The sequence below is a fragment of the Lactuca virosa genome, chromosome 4 (genome assembly GCF_052849685.1).
Source record: "Lactuca virosa cultivar CGN04683 chromosome 4, Lactuca_virosa_CGN04683_v6, whole genome shotgun sequence".
Taxonomy (NCBI): Eukaryota; Viridiplantae; Streptophyta; class Magnoliopsida; order Asterales; family Asteraceae; genus Lactuca; species Lactuca virosa.
Window position 1 is genome coordinate 156,081,298 of NC_136429.1, and position 23,687 is coordinate 156,104,984.

Below are 23,687 nucleotides of genomic sequence, written 5' to 3' on the forward strand. Positions count from 1 at the left end.
CTTTCACCTGATCTAAACGCTTATGAATTCACCAGCTTTATGCTGATATTTTAAAACTGCTTGTATTCTCAGGGCATCAATAGACAGGTATTCTTGCCAACTTTTGGAGAAGACGGAACATTCTGAAGTCACGTCTTTTACTTTTGTCATATATCGTTATGTATAAACCATGTTTTTGAACAATGTAAATACTCATATTATAAAATGTAATGGTTGTGTTTACTTCGCTTACTATGATACAACTGTTGTGATACTACACATGACGTCCTCCGCCCCGGAACGTTTCCGTCATCGGTTTCGGGGTGTGACACGTACTCAGTGGGTATGCTAAGCGTACGACCAAGAAACACAGTACCTCCCTGAGTATGAGGAGGTACGCCCCGCGTACTGACCCTGTCCACAACCAACCTAGAAAACATCTTAATCCCTTAAGCCAAGACGTCCAAAACTTTATAATAGATAAATATAAGTGACTTGATCCATAAAGTCGAAGGCTTTAAACCTTTGCATGGCTTAATGAAGCCAAACACCAAAGATGAACTCCAAGGGTCCAAATCACACCAATATGTCTTAAAAACTTCTTAATACCTTAAGACCTTAGTCCAAACTTCCAGATCTGATTCAAATGGACTTCTTATGTCATAAAGTTCCTGACTTTATGACTTGGAATGACTCAATGGAACCCAAATCAAAACCCTAAGTCCCAAGATTTACCAAAATACTACCAAATCTTGCATGGAAGGTTTGTATTCATCAAGATCCAAACTTTATGACTCCATAACCACAACAAGCGCCAGATATGAAGCTCAAAAGTTCTAGAGTAACTTCTACTCACAAGAACCACTACAAAGGGACCAAAATCATAACAAAGTGCCACCTAACTAGATCTACAAGAACGATTTGTCAAGGTTGAGACTTTATACCTCCAGAAGTTAGATCTAGGTTAACAAAGTCTGGATCCATGAGCTCCAAGTCAAGCAATGACTCCTCAAGAAGTTCCCTCTTCCCCCTCAAGCACCAAAAACACACATAAATCACTTTGAAGCTCAAGAATCACTAAAATGGAGGCTAAGGGTCGATTTCTAGGGTTTAGAGGGATGGAGGCTGAAGATATTAGGGTTAGGTTATGAGATAAGGAGCTTAAATAGGGTCCAAGACCCTCCTAAAATAGGTTTTGGGTCTGATTGGAGTACGCCCAGCGTACTCCGTAGAGCACCCGCGACCATCTCGGTCAGTGCGCCCAACGTACGCCAAGGTACGCCTCGCGTACTGATCTCTTCACTAGTACGCCCCACGTACCCTTTGTGTACGCCCCGCGTACCCGGCTAACCCTAAAACCACCAAACTTCCGAAGGCCATAACGTTTTCGTTATAAATCAGATTCTAACGATCCTTATATCCACGAAGAGGTGGAGAGAAGCTCTATGCTTCTATCGACTCATATTTTCCTTAAAACTTCCTGATTTAAAATCCAATTTCCACAAAAGCCAGAACTGACACTTTACTGAAATACCGTTAGGCTCCAAAACACAAACTGAACACCCGAATCACTTCCACTACATCACTCACACCCAAATGGGCCGAGATCTCATCCATTCAAAGGCCCTAAGCCTTATCATGACCGATCTTTGGGCCGCAGCCTCGAATTAGGAATCGATTCGGAATAGGGCGTTACAATTCTCCCTCACTTAAATTAGATTTCGTCCTCGAAATCATTCCTTACCATCCCTGGAACGCCAAACAAACCTGAGCCACACGACCACAATCCCGAGTATACCACAGCCTTCCCCAAGGCAACCGAAACCAGCCCTGGCAGGGCTCTCCAGGAACCGTAAACCCAAGGACCGTAAACCCGGGGACCGTAAACCCAGGGACCATAAACACCTGGACCGTAAACACCTGGACAGTAAACTCCTAGACCGTAAACTCCTGATTACGGCCGCAAACTCCCCTCTTCAAACACATGAAATTCTAACACTTAGTTTTAAGTGTTTCCTAGTCCCTAAGGTGATTTCCTTCCATAACAAATAGTGTTATGCCCTCACCTAATGTATATATGTACTTTTACATGCTAAATAGGATCCGTTTGTGTCCGAGGCTTTATTTGACACTCAGAAATTCCTAGCAACTTACACTCGAATCCCACGTCAAACGGTGAGTTCATACCCCTACGTTTTTCCGAGTTTTTCATGTTTTCAGGGGGGGAATACAAGCAAAAGTACAAGGAAATTTGTACTCAAGTATATTATTTTGTTTAAAATAATTATATGTTCAGTATGCTTTTAACTCAGAAAACCGTTTTACCAATCGATTAAGAAATCAACTCGTAGAAATCGTTTTCAAAACTAAAGCAAGGAACTTGTAAATCTTATCATAGAATGTAATATTTTCTAAAGGATTTATACAAGACATAAACAGGATTTTCGATGCTATTACTTGTAAGTTTGTTATTTTAGGATTGGAGACACGTCCTTGGTAACACTCCACCGGATTCATGAGTGTAGGACTAGCCCTTATAACCAGAATCTCTTGTAGGGAGAACGTGACTATTGTGTATAGATCTATACGGGACTGACTATCCCGCACCTCGCTGCTAGCTACAGTGGGACCGTTAGGTCTACGGGTGACAAAGTCATAAAAGGATATTGGCCTCGTTTCGTGCCATATCTAGTTTAATGTATGGTTATAAAACTCGCAACCAAGATAACAGAGATTTACTTTTGTAATAATGAAACAAGTGAACTAACCTCAAAGTAATAACCGATTTGAATACTAGAGGGTATTGGTAATGCCCTTAGGATCTAGTTCACTATCTATTTATTAGTTTTATTTATGTAATAAGGCTAATACAACTTTCCGAGAGTAAACAGGGTTTTCAAGGAAACTACATCTAACGATACAAGTATGGTAGATACTTGTACACCTCATTTCAGAAATCGATAACCAACTATCAAATTTTGAGGAAAATATAAGATTTTCCTGGGATAACTAAATCTTTCGTAAACAAGTTGATTAACTAATGGATAATCGAACTTCTTTCATAAGAAAATATAGGAATTTCTTGGGAAATACTTTTCAAAGGATTAAAGAAACATTTTCTTTCACCTGATCTAAACGCTTATGAATTCACCAGCTTTATGTTGATATTTTAAAATTGCTTGTATTCTCAGGGGATCAATAGACAGGTACTCTTGCCAACTTTTGGAGAAGACGGAACATTCTGAAGTCACGTCTTTTACTTTTGTCATATATCGTTATGTATAAACCATGTTTTTGAACAATGTAAATACTCATATTATAAAATGTAATGGTTGTGTTTACTTCGCTTACTATGATACAACTGTTGTGATACTACACATGACGTCCTCCGCCCCGGAACGTTTCCGCCATCGGTTTCGGGGTGTGACACGTACTCAATGGGTACGCTAAGCGTACGACCAAGAAACACAGTACCTCCCTGAGTACGAGGAGGTACGCCCCGCGTACTGACCCTGTCCACAACCAACCTAGAAAACGTCTTAATCCCTTAAGCCAAGACGTCCAAAACTTTATAATAGATAAATATAAGTGACTTGATCCATAAAGTCGAAGGCTTTAAACCTTTGCATGGCTTAATGAAGCCCAACACCAAAGATGAACTCCAAGGGTCCAAATCACACCAATATGTCTTAAAAACTTCTTAATACCTTAAGACCTTAGTCCAAACTTCCAGATCTGATTCAAATGGACTTCTTATGTCATAAAGTTCCTGACTTTATGACTTGGAATGACTCAATGGAACCCAAATCAAAACCCTAAGTCCCAAGATTTACCAAAATACTACCAAATCATGCATGGAAGGTTTGTATTCATCAAGATCCAAACTTTATGACTCCATAACCACAACAAGGGCCAAATATGAAGCTTAAAGGTTCTGGAGTAACTTCTACTCACAAGAACCACTACAAAGGGACCAAAATCATAACAAAGTGCCACCTAACTAGATCTACAAGAAAGTGTTGTCAAGGTTGAGACTTTATACCTCCAGAAGTTAGATCTAGGTGAACAAAGTCTGGATCCATGAGCTCCAAGTCAAGCAATGACTCCTCAAGAAGTTCCCTCTTCCCCCTCAAGCACCAAAAACACACATAAATCACTTTGAAGCTCAAGAATCACTAAAATGGAGGCTAAGGGTCGATTTCTAGGGTTTAGAGGGATGGAGGCTGAAGATATTAGGGTTAGGTTATGAGATAAGGAGCTTAAATAGGGTCCAAGACCCTCCTAAAATAGGTTTTGGGTCTGATTGGAGTACGCCCAGCGTACTCCGTAGAGCACCCGCGACCATCTCGGTCAGTGCGCCCAACGTACGCCAAGGTACGCCTCGCGTACTGATCTCTTCACTAGTACGCCGCACGTACCCTTTGTGTACGCCCCGCGTACCCGGCTAACCCTAAAACCACCAAACTTCCGAAGGCCATAACGTTTTCGTTATAAATCAGATTCTGACGATCCTTATATCCACGAAGAGGTGGAGAGAAGCTCTATGCTTCTATCGACTCATATTTTCCTTAAAACTTCCTGATTTAAAATCCAATTTCCACAAAAGCCAGAACTGACACTTTACTGAAATACCGTTAGGCTCCAAAACACAAACTGAACACCCGAATCACTTCCACTACATCACTCACACCCAAATGGGCCTAGATCTCATCCATTCAAAGGCCCTAAGCCTTATCATGACCGATCTTTGGGCCGCAGCCTCGAATTAGGAATCGATTTGGAATAGGGCGTTACAATTCTCCCTCACTTAAATTAGATTTCGTCCTTGAAATCATTCCTTACCATCCCTGGAACGCCAAACAAACCTGAGCCACACGACCACAATCCCGAGTATACCACAGCCTTCCCCAAGGCAACCGAAACCAGCCCTGGCAGGGCTCTCCAACCCGAAGATGAACGAATCCTTTCTCCTCATGAAAATAATCCCCTACAACATAACCACATCCACTTAATCTGGAATTTGAAGCCTCGAGATGGTCTGACTCCCTGACATACTGCCCATACTGAACCATTGCTAAATCCATTCCACTTATCCCCTAACTGACTACTCATCTTCTGATAACTTGAGGTCCCCACTAGAAAACAGATTTACATACAATTTGTTGCTGCAGAACACTTATACTTGAAAAAAGGCTCAGATAATCCTTCGAGTAGAAAACTCATCCCTGCAACGGTTAGACTCAGACAAGAGTTGCGCAACAGGGTCAAATATTTGACTCTGGGATTATTTAACCCAAACTGCAATTGACCTAATCATACTCTCCGAATATCAAGCGACACAACACCCAGGTTCCAAATCAATAATACTGCCTTGACTTATCTTGATGCCCTTCACAGCGGGAACCAATCCAAGACACAAGCACCATGACTTGATCCTTCAGAAAAATTGAATCCATTCTTACCCTTGAACCCTTTGATTGATTCCCTTGGCATATAGATACCCCAATTCTTATCCCACTGAAAAGAAAATCCTGCACATAAACACTCGCGAACCCGACTCGATATCTCACCCAAAACCAACCGGATCCTCAACTCATAACTCGAGATCCACGGATCTGCACTTTCATTTCACCCAAGACCTTCTGATTTGTGTCAACCCCTCACTAGACTGAGATAAAAAGGTTCCCAAACCATCGCTAAGACTACCAGTCTCGCACCTGGTCCAACCACCAGGTTCCCAATAGTCCAAAGAACAAGGCTGCCCAGCCTATAAACCCCTCTACGTCATACACTGACCACCCACTTAACCATGTAACTCAAGATCCAAAACCCTAACCCAACGGTCTCCACCAGGTTCCACCTGTATTGCCATAATCACATGGGCCTCGCCCATCGGTCCCACCCAACTAGAGCTACACAGGCCCGACTTCGCCTCGAACCCCACTGGTCCTCACCCTAGAACAGAGCAATACTCCTCGACAATCCTGACCGACATGCCCAAGGCACGATTTGATTCCCCTTTTATGCTCATGACCACCTCCAACGATAGTCTACCTCGAACTGGTGAATGCTACGATCCCATCGCAGTCTTACAACACTTCTAACCAACCGTGGTTACCACCCATGGCCTTACCACACCATAACCATCACAACCCCATGCATCCTGAGCCGAAACCTACATCCATCTGCATCCCGTCAGATATTCGGTACATACTTCGAATTCTGAAGCCCTCAACCTGGACTTAACCACAAGCCTACTATGCATAATAAAGGAGACGCCAACCAGCAGTGGGAAGTTTCCTGAATTCTTACTTGCACAACCTCAATCTAAACGGCCACTCGGGTCGTCTGTCCTCCTGGCCAGGATGTGAAACTTGCCCTTGTTCCACACCCTTCCTAACTCCCAGAAATCTTGACCGATTCTCCCCCACTTCGATTCGACAAAGCTCTTTCATCTCTTAAATACTGATGGATTTCCCAACCCATTCACCTCATATAGCATGAACCGCCTATAAATTGCGCTAATTAATACTAGCGTTCCATTGCTAGCCAAACTCCATGATCACCCAACTCCTGAAATCCTGAAGAATACTCTTGAAATCTTAACCAGTCTGATATTCCAAATCACCTCTCATGATACCATACCAATTCCTGAGTTTTTATGCTGGCGACTAACACTATGACCCTTGCCCTGAACTGACGAATCTTTATCCCAACTTCCATTCTCAAAGAATCATTGAATTCTAACCGACTACAACCCATGCGAAAGTAAAACTCCCCTGACACTTCCAATGACCAAACAACTCATGAATCTGACACTACCATCTTCATGCTACCGCTTCTTCCCTAGCAACGGTAGTGATTAAACCCAAATCTTCTTTCATAGACAACCGCCGATCATACCAGAACAAATGATAAAACAAGTGAACCTTGAATTCACTGGAGAACTAACCCGCTAACCCTGACCAAAGATCCTTCAAACAATACCCCTGAATTGATTCCGTCGAAACTTGGAACAACAACTGAACACGCTGAAACCCACTCAACAAGATACGACCCACTACTGATTCATATAAGACTTTCGGCATGCGGAAAGGCATATCACAATCCTTGATAATATAACCCAGAAAATAGTAGAAAATCAACCCGAGATAATGCTTACCCGAACCCGAACAATATTCCAACACAATACAAACACTGATAACAATCAGAGAGAAAGAAAAGATAACCTACTCGCAATATCACTTGCTAGAGCACTGGCCTCCCTTCTCTGAAACTGCAATGACCAGCTCCTCTCTGCTGGGGCTCCTCCTATACCCTCGAGACCATCATAGATCCGCAAAATAGTCGGAGCATGTGCACTCACTGCTCCTTCCCTCCTCATCGGGCAGACGGACCTCTTATGGCCCACTTGGTCGCAGTGATAACATAACGGGCTTGCCCCCTGAGGACAATCCCTGCTGACATGATCAACCCGGCCACACTTGTAGAAACCCATACCCCTGGAACGGCAAGATCCATAGTATAGTTTCCCGCACGTGTTGCACTGACCCCGGCCCTGTTGCCCCCCCCCCCCAATCGTTGATCCGAAGTATTGGGTCTTTTCCTGGGACCTTCCATTTCCTGCACCTGATCTGGCCCCCTCTTCCCCAGGTGCTCCAAATCGATCTCCCGCTCACGGAATGATAATATATAATATATAATAAAAAAAATTGGACCTTGTGCACCTGCATCCTAATCACAAATACAAGATATTTCAGATAAGAAACAATGAGATTAGGTAATGAAAATCATAAATCAAAACAATAAAACATAAAAAGTATACCTCCAATCTCTCGATATTCTAAGAAATTAAAATAGAAAAGTATACCTCCTGATTCACAATACAAAAATATGAAATCAAAGATAAGAAACTAAAGACATGAAGTCCAGAAATTCAAAAATCAAAACTCAGATTAATCAGAGGTGAAAATGATACCTCCTGAAGGCTGGAGCAAACCTTAAACTCCAACTTTTGTCTCTGGTATTTACTATTTATATTAACAAAAATCGGAAGATGGTATCTAGAAATCAAATAGGAGAGGTATCCAAAAATCAAAAGTGAGAAGGTATCTAGAATCGGGAGTTTACTCATTTATAAATTGAATGACTTACGAGATAAGATTTGAATGGGAGAGGGACAAAGGGAAACCATAAATTGAGAGTTTAGAGAAAGATTTCGATAGGAGAGTCGACTCCTCGTCTTCTATGTGTTGATCCTTTCATTTTTCTAGGAGTTCGATTGGCGATTACATATTCCATATTTTCAACTTCTGGAGCCCTTGCCTAGCCTCCATGTAATCCTGGAAATTAGATTGTCGATCGGGAATAAGAGACACCGAATATTGGGCCAAAATTATACATATATTATCACCATACTGGGCCAAAATTATGCCTCCTCTTCTTTGCTACCCTGGGCCTTTGCTTAACTCGCTTAGGTATTGGGTTGATGTTGAGTGAACTTATAACCTAGACAAGCAGTTATACATCCAATATCATATAATCATGGATAAACATAGATGGATATCTTGCTTATAACATTCTGTGACATCCCTATTTTCACGGTCAGAAAAGACCGATTTCGTTTATGCTTTTAAAATAAAATCAGAGTAATCTTTCAAAAGGTGGTGCAGAATTTGTCCCCAAAACAAAATATGATAAAATTTTATCAAATCATTTCTTGAAGAAATGTATTTTCGTTATATTACAAAATCTCGGGATGTCATGTTCCGATACAGACCAAAGCATAACAGTACGATATAGGCCTTACAACAGATATTTACATCTACCAGCCTATAATCCTAAATCCTTCGTCATCATCCAACTATGCTCTTGTTCCACTACCTGTAATATAAAAAGTTGAGTGGGTCAGGCTTAGGAGCCTGGTGGGCACATAGGGTTTTCAACCCATAATAAATAAATTTATTAATTTCACCAACCAATAATAAATTTATTAATTTATCAACCAACAATAACCCTGATTACTCGTTCCCGTTATCCTCACTTTACGTCCCTAAACATCTATCATAAGGGACCTAGCCTAAGGATCATCATCGGGATGGACACTACTGCTAAGGGGGTTCCTCAGCAATAATAGTCTGTAAGGCAACCATGGGGGGGATGGAGTACACCGGTGAACACATCGTTCACAAACACCTACAGGTTGTGAGCCTACGAGCGTTCCACTGGACTGTCTAGAAAGGACCGTGGTCGTCATCTATACTCCGCTATATGACTGAAACAACAACAACATCAAGGCCTCTCATCATTTTATCACACATCAACTATTTCATCTACCCATGTTTTACCCAACATATTTGTAGATAATATATATATATATATATATATATATATATATATATATATATATGTACAGTTTAAAACCTATATAAAACATCCATTCAACACCCATCTCAAATAAACAAACAATATATATACACATAGCACGTATTTTATAGAAAATACTTTATATCTATGTGTAAGATGAAAGTGACTACACACTCACTTGATAAGACGGTAATTGGACAGCACTTCGTCCTTTAAAACAATCTTTTTCGATAAAACCGGGATGTTTTCTCAAAAACTGGGCTCTGTGCGGGCAGAGTTTCGACTCGAAAACTCTTTTTCTCGGGGTCTTTGGGCTCTCCGGGGCTTTCTAATTTTGCTAGGATGGTATTCTAGGCTTGGGGTATTTATTGCATCTTAAAAGAAAGTATAAGGTGAAAGAAAGTATAAGGTGAAAGGATGCTAGGATGATGTTGTGCCTTAACCCTCGCACATGTCACACACTCGGCCACATACTTTGCAACATCGAGCTTCATCATCGGCCACCAGTAGTAGGGTTTCAGATCCCTATACATTTCCGTGCTGCCAGGATGAATCGAGTACATGGTCTTGTAAGCTTCTTCCATCAGAATATCTCTTATTCCTCCCGTCTTAGGTACCCAAATCCTATCTTGGAATACCTTCAGTCCTTGACCGTTTGTATCGAACACTAATGTTTTGCCCAAACGTCCTTCTTTTCGGTCATTTTTCTCTAAAGCTTCTTTCTGAGCTTTCTTGATGCTTTCTACAATCATTGAGACAACTTCGATTCTTAATGCTCTCGGCCTTTTCTTTTCAAGGCTCACTTTTCTGCTTAAAGCATCAGCTACAACATTTGCTTTATCAGGGTGGTAAAGGATTTCACAATCGTAATCCTTAAGCAACTCTAGCCAGCGTCGTTGTCTCATATTCAATTCCTTCTGATTAAAGAGATACTGAAGACTCTTATGATCAGTGAAAAGTTTGCATTTTGTGCCATAAAGATAATGCCTCCATATCTTTAGGGCGAATATTACTGATGCCAACTCCAGATCATGAGTGGGGTAGTTCTTTTCATGTTCTTTCAATTGTCTCGATGCATATGCTATCACCTTATCATTTTGGGTCAGAACACAACCTAACCCAACTCCATATGCATCGCTATAAACTGCAAAGTCTTCAACTCCTTCGGGTAAAGAAAGAATCGGTGCTTCACACAACTTCTTCTTTAGCTTCTCAAATACTTCTTCATGCTTCTCACAATAAGTATAAGTAGCTCCTTTGTGGGTCAAAGCTGTCAATGGAGCAGCTATCGAAGAAAAGCCTTGGATAAATCTTCGGTAATATCCGGCTAATCCCAGAAAGCTTCGGATCTCCGTGGGACTCTTTGGTTGTTCCCACTTTATTATAGCTTCAATCTTAGCTGGGTCAACCATTATCCCTTCTTGGTTAACCACATAACCCAAAAATTGGACTTCTTAAATTCAAAAATCACATTTGGAGAACTTTGCATACAGCTTCTCCTTTTTCAGAACTTCTAACACTTCTCGCAGATGCTTGTCATTCTCCTGCTTGTTTTTTTAATAAATCAAAATATCATCTATGAACACTATCACGGATTTATCAAGGAATGGTTTACAAACCCTGTTCATCAAATCCATGAATGCTGCTGGAGCATTGGTTAGTCCAAACGACATAACCAAGAACCCGTAGTGTCCATATCTTGTTCTGAATGCAGTCTTCTCAATATCCTGCTCTCTCACCTTTAGCTGATGATATCCTGACCTAAGATCGATCTTCGAGAAATAGCTCGAACCTTGCAGCTGATCGAACAGGTCATCAATCTTTGGCAACAGGTACTTATTCTTTATTGTTGCCTTGTTCAGCTCTCTGTAATCTATGCACATCCTCATGCTTCCATCTTTCTTCTTCACGAATAACATCGGAGCTCCCCAGGGTGATGAACTAGGTCTAATGAAACCGTTGTCCAACAATTCCTGAAGTTGCGTCATAAGCTCCTTCGTCTCTGTCGGTGCTAATCGATATGGTGCTTTTGCTATTGGTGTTGTTCCTGGTAACAAGTCTATTCTAAACTCCACTTGTCTATCAGGGGGCAATCCAGATAGATTTTCGGGAAAAACTTCTGGATAGTCACACACCACTGATATACTTTGCATATCCTTTTTCTCCTTCTTAGCATCGATCACGAATGCCAAGTATGAGGTGCATCCTTTAGATAAACATTTTCTAGCTTTCATTAGGGAAATGATTCCAAAATTTACTCTGTGCTTGTCTCCGTATACCATAAATGACTCTTTTCCAGGAAGGATTACCCTCGCTATATTTTTCTTGCACAGTATCTTGACATCATTGGCGCTAAGCCAATCCATCCCTAGAACGATGTCTAAACCATTCAACTCAATGGGTAACAGCTCATCGAGGAATTTGTTTCCGTTCAAGTCGATAACGATATTCTTAATGCAATTGCTAATAGGTATGAATTTGCCACTAGCAACTTCTACAATTAGGGCATTATCAAGTTTTTCTATAGGCAATGCTAGTCTTTCACCAAATTTATGTGATATAAAGGAGTAATTCGCTCCGGAATCAAACAATAAATTGGCAGGCAATCCATTTACAAGAAAGGTACCTGAAGCGACATCCGTTGCATCCTTTGCGGCTTCCAATGTCATCTGGAAAGCTCTGGCTTTTGGCTTTGGTTGGATATTGGGCCTTGCTGCCTCTTTCTTCTTCGGACAGTCCCTCAAAATGTGCCTTTCTTCATTGTACCCATAACAGACTTTCTTATTGAAGGTGCATTCATTGGCATAGTGCCCAGGCTTTCCACATTTAAAACAAGTGACCTCCTCGCCACATTTCCCAACATGTTTCTTCTTACACTTGTCACACCATTTTGCTTCGCCTCCTCTTCCTCTCGAACCAGACTTCGAGAATTTACCTTTCTTGTTGGATCTCGAAGATCCATCGAACCTCCTTTTCTCACCAACCTCTGCCCTCTCCTGACCCCTTTCCTTTAACCGGGTCTCCACATTTTTAGCTGCTCGGACTGCTGTCTTCAGAGTAGTTTCCATCTTGATCGTTGGGCCAAAGTCGACTGGCATTCTGTTTGCGAACCTCTCAATTTTTGAGAGTTCAGTTGGCACTAAGTATGGAAATAAATTCATCTTTTTGGTAAACGCAATAGCATAGTCGTCAATGCTCAATTTCCCTTTCTTCAAGTTCTGAAATTCATTGTTTAGATCTATCAAATCTATCTTTTTGCAGTACTACATCTTTAACTGCTCCAAGAACATTTCCCAAGACATTTTCAGGGCTTCTCCATGTGGCATCGTATCTGCCAATAGCTTCCACCAACTTAAAACTCCGGTCTTCAGTTGTCTGACCGCAAAAATAGTTTTATGCTTATCGCTACAGTTGCAGCTTTCAAATACCATCTCCATTTCGGAGATCCAATCCATAATCTCTACAGGTTTTGGGCTTTCGGCAATACTTGGTGGTTTGGCGCCCAAGAAATTCTTATACATACGCCCATCTCTGTTGATTTCCCTCTCCGGTTTATTCCTTTCTGCCACTGTGGGTTCCGCTTGACTGACAATACGACTGTAATTTCCTTCCTCTGACTATCCGTCATTTAGTTCAGGTTGTTCAACAGGCATTGAAGGTTCACTCCTGTTGTTCAGCAATAGTTGTCTCATTTCTTCCATTTGTCCATCCATCATTGCCTGAATCATGGCTTGTACTCCAACCATTGTGATTGGTTCTGGTGCAGCTTCTACTATCGGCACCTGCTCAATCACTTGGGGTTGAGGTTGCTGATTCCTATTCGTATTTCCAGCTCCACTTCGGGTTCTTTCCATTTGATCTATACACCAAATTAGGCGAATTTAGATCTTTATTCACGATAGACATTTAAATTCTCCTTATCACTCCGAAACGTTTACATGCTAGTTCTAATATCGTAGTCATACGCTTAGAATCCTGAACACATAAGGTTTCCAGATCCGATCGGCAACAGACCATAGATCCGAACAAATAATGGCATATATGGCAAACATATAGCATTTAACACATAAAAGCATTTTAAGCATCTTTCCTAAAATATACTAGTGCTCGTGTCTAAAATATGGTAGACACTCATCTCACGATCATCACTTAACATTCTAAGTTTAAGTCTTGAAATCCTACAAATTCCTAGTTCGTTTAAACTAATGCTCTGATACCAACTGTGACATCCCCATTTTCACGGCCAGAAAAGACCGATTTCGTTTATGCTTTTAAAATAAAATCAAAGTAATCTTTCAAAAGGTGTAACGGAATTTGTCCCCAAAACAAAATATGATAAAAATTTATCAAAGCATTTCTTAAAGAAATGTATTTTCATTATATTACAAAATCTTGGGATGTCATGTTCCAATATAGACCAAAAGCATAAACAGTACGATATAGGCCTTACAACAGATATTTACATCTACCAGCCTATAATCCAAAATCCCTCGTCATCATCTAACTATGCTCTTGTTCCACTACCTGTAATATAAAAAGCTGAGTGAGTCAGGCTTGGGAGCCTGGTAAGCACATAAGGTTTTCAACCCACAATAAATAAATTTATTAATTTCACCAACCAACAATAAATTTAATAATTTTATCAACCAACAATGACCCTGATTACCCATTCCCGTTATCCTCACTTTACATCCCTAAACATCTATCATAAGGGACCTAGCCTAAGGATCATCATCGGGATGGACACTACTGCTAAGGGGGTTCCTCAGCAATAATAGTCTGTAAGGCAACCATGAGGGGGATGGAGTACACCGGTGAACACATCGTTCACAAACACCTACAGGTTGCGAGCCTGCGAGCGTTCCACTGGACTATCTAGAAAGGTCTGTGGTCGTCATCTATACTCCGCTAGATGACTGAAACAACAACAACATCGATGCCTCTCATCATTTTATCACACATCAACTATTTCATCTACCCATGTTTTACCCAACATATTTGTAGATAAATATATATATATATATATATATATATATATATATATATATATATATATATATATATATATACAGTTTAAAACATGTATAAAACATCCATTCAACACCCATCTCAAATAAACAAACAATATATATACACATAGCATGTATTTTATAGAAAATACTCCATATCTATGTGTAAGATGAAAGTGACTACACACTCACTTGATAAGACGGTAATTGGACAGCACTTCGTCCTTTAAAACAATCTTTTTCGATGAAACCGGGATGTTTTCTCAAAAGTCGGGCTCTGCGCGGGCAGAGTTTCGACTCAAAAACTCTTTTTCTCGGGGTCTTCGGGCTCTCCGGAGTTTCTAATGATGCTAGGATGGTATTCTAGGCTTGGGGTATTTATTGCATCTTAAAAGAAAGTATAAGGTGAAAGGATGTAAATTTGTAAACAAAATTCGGATGGCCTTGTGTTCTATTTATAGTGGTTGATGCCTCGAATTACGTTGGGCGTAATATCCTGGTACGCAGGGCGTACTACTTCACCAGCCATTACGTTGGGCGTACATCGAGTACGCTGGGCGTGCGAAGGGATTATCTTGGACGCGTCAAGGCTACGAACACGTGTGAACCATGCGTAGGAGTAGGAGACGTGGCCAATTACGGACCGTGTACACATAAGTACGCTAGGCGTACATACTTCGTACGCTGGGCGTACTTCCAGTCTCGAAGTTTGTGCCTGAAACTTCAAAAATTCATACCTTTTACATACTGGCTTCGTTTTTTACGTTCTTTATATCCACGCGTAGGTGAAATTATACTCTACAACTTTCATTTAGACTATATCGGCTAGTTTTGACTTTATTTTTAAAGTTATATTTTAACAGGTCGGGACAGAAAAAGTCCGTTAAAAATTCATAACTTCTTCACCCGACATCCGTTTTCGTCTGTCTTTTTACCGTTAAACTACTATCGACGAGATCTTCGATTCTCATTTAGGTTGTTTTGGCTAAAAATCTCTATCCATAATTCGAATTTCGGGCTACAAACTACTATGCCAAATCTTATAAAATTCATAACTTCCTCATACGAAGTCAGATTTGGACATTCTTTTTATGCACGCTCTCGGTTTAACATATACTACGACTTTCATTTAGATCGCTAAGGCTAAAAAGCACTTTATCGTAAATTCACTTTGTACGTCACACAGCGTCGTGCCGGTTCTGTCGCGAAACTTTGACAGGTCATAACTTCTTCGTTATAACTCGGATTTCGGCGTTCTTTATATCTCCGGAATCCTTGTTACGACTACTACAACTTTCTTCATAGATATCGGGTTTATCTAACATTTTACTTTCGACGCTTATTTTTATCCTTAATTTATTAAATCATAATAATTAAGTATAAAACACATAACACTCAAATAATACATAAGGTTGACCTAGACTATTACATCATCATTAATGCCTAGCCTAGAAACACGGGCGTTACACATTCTGACTTAATGTGGTAATTAACCACTATGGTACTCAATCATCATGACACTCAGCCTATCACAAACATTCAAGACATAGTTTATTTTCACATAAGTATAAAACATGTAAAGGAGTAAAGACTTACCTGATGGTTGATGGTAAGCTTGAAAAAAAAATAAGCAAGCTTGAACTTTCCTAGTAATATCAACCTTCAAACAATAATATTTCTCACACTCTAACCCAACCAAATATATCAATACTATACAAGTCTTATTTTAACAACTCATGCAATTTTTCTCACTACACAACCCTCTGTTTCGAACCATTTTAAGCCATCTCAAACTCCTTTCCACATAAGGGTTTTGATATATTATTTTTGTTCCAAATCTGAGGTTTATAGAAATATATGGAACTCCTTCTAACGAGTTTTCTAGAATTTATGGCAACTTTTACAAAATTGCATATACGATTAGATCATTTTTGGATCAATCTGTGGAAATCGCAATTTTAACCATAGCTAGAGTCGTTTCTAACTTTTATCATAAACTAACAAAATGTAGCACCCATTAGTTTCAACTAAACAATATTTTTCTAGAATTAGTTATAAATTTATGAAAACACTTCCATATTGCAGATTTTTTACCACAACAATAAATCATCACTCAATGGTTATAGATTAATCATCAAAGATTCTATTGTTTAATTTAGGTGTAACATCCTGTTTCTCGCCATTTCTTATTTCAGGGACGTGGGCTGGAATTCAATTGTGTAAAAGCTTTGGGCCTTAAGGAGGTAAATATTAGACCTTGTGGAAGGAGATAATGATGGTTGAGAGATTTAACCCTTAAATTGTGTTTTGGGCCAAAGGGTAAAAAGGGAAAATTCATAGGCCTGGTTCTTGCATGAAATATGGATTTTTGTTCGAGAAGTTTTTAGCCCATGATATTTAGATAATATTGTATAGATCTTCAACACCTTTTCGTGGATATAAAGAACGTTGAAAATAGAGTTGGAACGAAGGAGTTACGACCGTTTGAAGTTATGGCGATTTTGGGCTAGTCGTGTACGCTGGGTGTACAGGGAGTACGTTGGGCGTACTAGGGTATCCCTAGTACACTGGGCATACCAGGAGTATGCTAGGCGTACGCGATCAGTGCCCAAACCCTATTTTTGTGGTTTGAGCCCTATTTAAGCTCCTTAACTTCCCCAAAGCCACACCATTCTTAGCATCCACCTCTCCAACACCCTCTCTTGAAACCCTAATCCTAGTTAAAGTCTTGTGAGCAAAAAGAAGGTGTTTTTCAGTTCTTTGGAGTGTTCTTGGTGCACCTTGGAGAAGAAGGAACTCATTGAAGAAGCGTTGGTTGCATTGTAGCTTGTAGATCCAGACCTTGTTCACCTTGATATTTCTTCTGGAGGTATAAAGTTTGAATCTTGATGATGAAATTGTTAGATCTAGCTAGTTTTGGGTGTTATGAGCTTTTGGTCACTTTAAGTGCATAAAGTTTAGATCTTGAAAGTTTGTGACCTTGTTATGGATAAAGTTGGAAACTTTATCCATCTAAACATCATATTGATTCAGATCTGAAGGTTGGAGACTTGGACTTAATGGATTAAGTTGAAAAAGATGCACTTTTGGTCCCTTTGTGACTTAAAGACTAGATCTTGTTTGTTGGGACCATTCTAATGGATAAAGTTGGAAACTTTATCCATTATGGAGCTATTAGGAACCATAAAAATGTGATCTTGGTCCTCTTATCCCTTCCATGCAAGACTTGTAATGTCTTAATGGATTAATAAGTTAGGGTTTTAGCTTTTGGACCTTCCCTAGCCATGGAAAGTCATAAAGGTGGAAAATTTATGACATAAGACAATGTTTTGAGGCTAGATCTACGTTTGGGTGAAAAGTCCTTAATGGATTAAGTGCTTAATGGAAAGTATGGAACCAGCTCGAGTACGTTGGGCGTAACTTTTGTATGTTGGGCGTAGTAAGCCATCCCATGTACGTGGGGCGTAAGTTGAGTACGCAAGGCGTACTCAACCAACCTTGGACTTTGACTTTTGTTGACTCCGTTGACCGTTGACTTTTTGACCAAGTTTGACTATAGGTCAAACTTGAGGGTTTTGATTGGTGTTTAAGATTTAATATGGTTCTGATGTTAGTGGATTCGCGGGAGTAAGCAGTGTAGCAGGGAGTATATCACAATGTTCTCGGGTTTCTTCATTTCAGGTGAGCTTCGCCTCACTGTACCCGTGGGTTGAAGGTAATAATGCCAGCCCATTAGTTTTGGTTATCTGTTAGTAGAGGGATGCCTTAGGGATTGTATATAGTCATGTAGGTTAGACTGAGGACTCTTGAACTAGGCTCTTTTACTTGTTCCTTGTTTGGTTGTGGTTTTAGAGTAGGATCACCTATATGGGTGTCTATCTCACCTCTGATTATATACTGTCATGCATTCCTTGAATTGTTGATATTTAGTATGTTGATATGCTGTAGAGATGTATTAGATATGTATCATGGTATCGAGTATGTTGTTATGTTGTAGTGATCTGTTAGATCTGTATCCTGGTATCGAGTATGCTGCTATGTTGTAGAGATCTGTTAGATCTGTATCCTGGTATCAAGTATGTTGTTATATTGTAGTGATTTGTTAGATATGTATCCTGGTATCAAGTATGCTGCTATGTTGTAGTGATCTGTTAAATATGTATCGTAGTATCGAGTATGCTTCTATGTTGTAGTGATCTGTTAGATTTGTATCCTGGTATCGAGTAGGTTGTGTTGATGTAGTGATCTGTAGAAATGTATGTTATCTGTACTTGTTGGTTATCATCTAGTGGAATATCCTAGGGGACTGTCTGTGGTTAGGGGTGGCAATTTATGACACGACACGACAAAAATACATGACACGAAACGAAATTGGGACGAAACTAAAATTTGAATTCGTGTTCGTGTCGTGTTCGTGTTAGTTGTAAAAAACACGATGTCGTGTCTTGTCGTGTTCGTGTTCAAAATTTGACACGAAATTGACACGATTTAGCAGATCTTTATTGTGTTTGTCGTGTTTATCGTGTTATATTTGATAAAGTATTCATTAAATAAACTAGTTTTTAGTATATGTTATATTTGCCGTGTCGTGTCGTGTTTGTCGTTTTTTAATTCGTTCGTTTTCGTGTTAGTTAAAAAAAACACGACATCGTGACGTGTCGTGTTCGTGTTACAAAAAACTTTGTCGTGTCGTGTCGTGTCGTGTCAGACAAAAACACGAAACGATAGCACGATTTGCCACCCCTATCTGTGGTCATGTAGGATAGCCTGAGAACTCTTGATCTAGGCTTTCTTTCATGTTCCTTATTTGTTTGTGACTCTAGAGTAGGATCATCTGTTCGGGTGACTATCTCACCTCTAGTTACTTATGGTTATGCATTCTATGGAAGTTAGATGGTACCAGGACTGTATGTTGTGAGAGTATTAGTAGGCGGTAGTGAGTTGTATGATTGATGTTTGCTTGTATTATGTGCCTACTTGATCCTTGATTGTTTATATGTCGACATATGGTAGTAGTGGGTTGAGGCGGTCCTACTTTTTGTTATAGCCCAAGATACCCGGTGCGGGCCAGCTGTAAGCCGTAGGCACGGAGGCTCGGGAAGAGCGGTTGAGTTGAGGCGGTAGGCCAACAAACGTTGGGTATTCCAGCCCGATGGATGAGTAGACCCGATGCATGCTTGTATGTTTATCATATGGGGTATTTTGGGAGAAACCCACTAAGCTTTGTGCTTACCCAGTTGTTTATTGTTTCAGGTATCATCGGTCATCATGGGAAGGCAAAGGCGTGACTGTACACATTCATCAACAACAATGAAGATTCTGCACTTTAATATTACTCTAATTTTTATAAATGTATTTAGAATAAACGGTTTTCTCAATAATAGATTTACAATTGGGAAGATTTACTTAAATAAAATTGAAATTTTTTTGTTGTGAAAATGGGACGTTACAATAGGGGTGTGTATGGGGCGGTTTGGTTCGGTTATTGGTCAATACGGAACCATAACCATTACAATTGGTTAATGTATTTCGATAACCATTGGGTAGTGGTTGTTAATGGTTTTGTTTAATGGTTTTAGTCGGTAAATGGTTATGGTTAATGGTTAATATCGGTTAATCATAATTGTCCAATATGACATAAAAATAAAAACAAAAATTCTATAAAAATTGAAATACATGAAGTCCATTGTTATAAAAAGTGAATGATTGTATATATGTAATTGTATTGATAGAAGATTACTTATCCTAGTTAATTCCAAATAATTAGCCTTTAAATTTTCAATTCGTAATATAATTACATACCATATATTTAATATTGTAATATATTAAAAAATTTATTAATATTATTGGTTGGGTTCTGTTTATAGGGGTTCGGTTTTAAGATAAAAACCATAAACTAACCATATGTATTCGGTTATTCAAAATTAGAAACCACATCATATCGTTTAGTAATGGTTCAGTTAAAATGGTTTGGTTATATCAGCTAATTTGGTTATGGTTCGGTTTTTCGGTTAATATGATATCCCCTAGTTTAATTCAACAAATTAGAAGACCAACCAACATACCAGGCCTCAGGAATATCAAGCACAACCACCCCTAACATCATGGTGGTTGCAGTGATGGTGGCTATCATCGACCATGATGGTGACGTTGGTGATGTATGACTCAAAACACATAAGAACTTACCGAGTGTTTTATCAAATGGGAAAAAAGCAAAATCATCTTATTCTCTTCCCCAAATCGGCGCCTCCTCTCTTCTTTCACTATTGGATTGGCCGCAAAAATGAAATGGAGGATTAGGGTTTGCCCTTTTATAACTAGCTCATCCCTAATTTCCTTTTTTTACTTCTCATAGCTTAATATTTACCTCTAAGGCCTCCCTTTCTCAGTTCTCCAAATTACCTCCCTTCTTCTTAATTGTGTTTCTTTTTAAGCCCTCACAAAATTAATTTATGCCATCTAATACATTTTTCTCAATCGGAATTAAGAAATACACTCAAAACAATTACTCGAACTTATATCATGTTATTTATTTGGCAACTTAAGGATAAAACAAATAATTAAATACAATAAATGGAAAATGGGGCGTTACACATAAAATCAAAGACTTCCTTTTTCTTTAACTTCCAGAACACCAATTTGGACCCAATATTCAATTTCAAATGCTTTTGTCCCTCAATCCAACTACCATGAACCAAAACTTTTTGCATCATAAAAAGACTCGATTTTGACTAACACTTTAATGCTTCGTATCCCTTTAATAAAAATAACACTACTTCGTCATTTTTCAAATCAATCAACTATTACACTTTACATATTTGGATTCCAATGAGTTTTACGAACAACAATTCAATCGCTTCTCAATACAAATTATTAAGACGTTATGTGATGCTTCACACCGTCTTCGAATCTTGAATAAACACCGAATCATCAATTTCGACCCAACTTTCCAGATCATACCAATCCATTAATAAAATACAAAATCCAACTTCACCGATCAACAAATTCATTATCATTTCAATTAATTTTTCTGGAAGAATTTATTCAAATCATTTTCCATATCTTTAAATCCACCATCAATCCCTCATAATTTTCATCAATCAATAATTACCATCGATCCATCATACTTTCAATTCCAGGAATATCGAATCCACATTCAAATCAAAATCAGGCATATCTTGAGATATTAAACCTAATCAAATCATGAATGAATCTGGATGAAACATAATCAAGGAAAAAAACTAGTCTCATACTGATTAATTAGAGATTCAAAGATAAACAAAAATTAATCTGGAATTGATATTCACGATGAAGAGAAGATACATGATCTTGATTAAGCATACGATGCGAACGACTATTGATTTTGAATGAAAGCTTAATCCAATGAATACAATGAAAGTCATCGCGATGGAGGGTTTAGGTTTGTGTTTCCATGTTTCCTTTTGTGTTAACCAGTGTCTTAAGGTAAAGGGACTAAATTAAACCAATTTCAAGTAATTTATAGTGCGGCAGTCACGTTATCCGTATTTTAAAATAGGGTGTAACAGTCCAAACTAGTATCACGATTTCAAAATGTTGTTTTTTGTAGTTAGTGGCATGATATTAAGTATAAGAAAATGTACGCCGGTAACTTGGTACATGAATTTATGCAAATGTATGTGATGCTTAAAGATTAGTATGATTCCGTAAACAGAACATAAAATTATATGGATCTTGAGGAAGGCTAAATCCATATGGAAAATGAGATTTTGAAAAACAAAATGGAAAGAATGTTAACGAAAGTGTCATCATATACTAATTCTGATGTTGTAGAAATTGGCAAGACTTCATCGTCGATACTTACGCCTTGTTCCCGATTTTAACAAAAGAAAAGAAGAGAAGAAAAAAGAAAATCACGAGAGAAAAGAAGAGAAAGGAAAGGAAAAAAAAATTCATTTCATGTTCCCGAGTTGGAGAGAAGTGGAAAGAAAATGAATGATTTTATTCTTTCTTTCCAAATCCTCCCAAATCGGAAGGAAAGTGATCCTCTCATTTCCCTCCTTTAATGAAACTCGGGAACACCAAATTTTTTTATTTTCTTCTCATTTCCTTTCATTTGTCTCGTTAAGTTAAACTCGGGAACGGGATGTTAAGAACAGAGTGAAGATTACGTGGCAAGTATATTGTCCAACACCATCCCGACCAAGAATACACATAACACCATCCCGACCAAGAATACACATATAGCATCGATAACTACACGTTTTGGAATTCCCCTACAGATACGTCGTTTAAATAATACGATTACGTTTTACGACTTATGTAATGTTATGTAATGTTATCAAACAATTTTCAACTTCTTTTTATATTAATGGACTATTAAAATTTTGAAACAAAACCGCCCAAAAATGACCGGAACAAAACCAGACTGATTTACATTTAAATGCTCTTCTGCGGTTGTCGGACCGTAAAGATCTCCGCATCAAACTGGCTGGATAAAACCGAGACCGAAAAATCCAAAATCGAACAAGTCCAAAATCAAGACAGCATCGGGCTTAGCTTAATCGTAAGCCCAAAACCCAGAAGCCCAACCGTAAATGCCCAAACTCCAAAGCAATCATCGCCAGTCGCCACCACGACACCAACTTCTCCTCCAACGCCGTCGTCACTTGTAAAGACCCGATTATGCCATCGGGAGCCTCAGCTAGCCTGCATAACCCTGTATCTACTCGGTATTATACGTTGCTTGTTGCCTATGAGTTTGGTAATGGGGACGACTAGCTAGGTTGTTGCCAGCAATTGACTCAGTGGAGAAAGTCATTCCTCGATTGTAATCTCCCGCTGTGGTGGCAGAGAAGAATGCGGAATAATAATGGTAGCGGATGGGTTTATGACTGCTGGGAGGAAGATTTATACTCGAGGGACGCCGAAGAAACGAGGATCCTATCCGAATTACGATGGCCACAGTGTACAGATTGTGATATTGGTGTGTGAATTTTTATTCCTGATGAATAAAGTTCAATTGTTCATCATTCTCGCTGCATTCCCATTGACTATTATATACCCTTACTACTTATTAGTTGTCCATCAGTCCATGGTTCTTGAGAGCTTTTGTGATTGTAGGAAAATGATATGTTTATGAATATGGAAGAAAGACGTGAAACTGGCACATATTCGAGCTTTCGATCGTTGACATTTTAATAAGTTTTGTTTTCGATTATTGAAACCTGGAGATTTTGTTCATCAAAGATTTAAGGCAACAAATGGACGCACAAAAATTAACTCTGTTATCATAAGCAACGTCGGCAATTACACATATTTACAAGAATTGGCGATGGTACTTAATGGACCTCA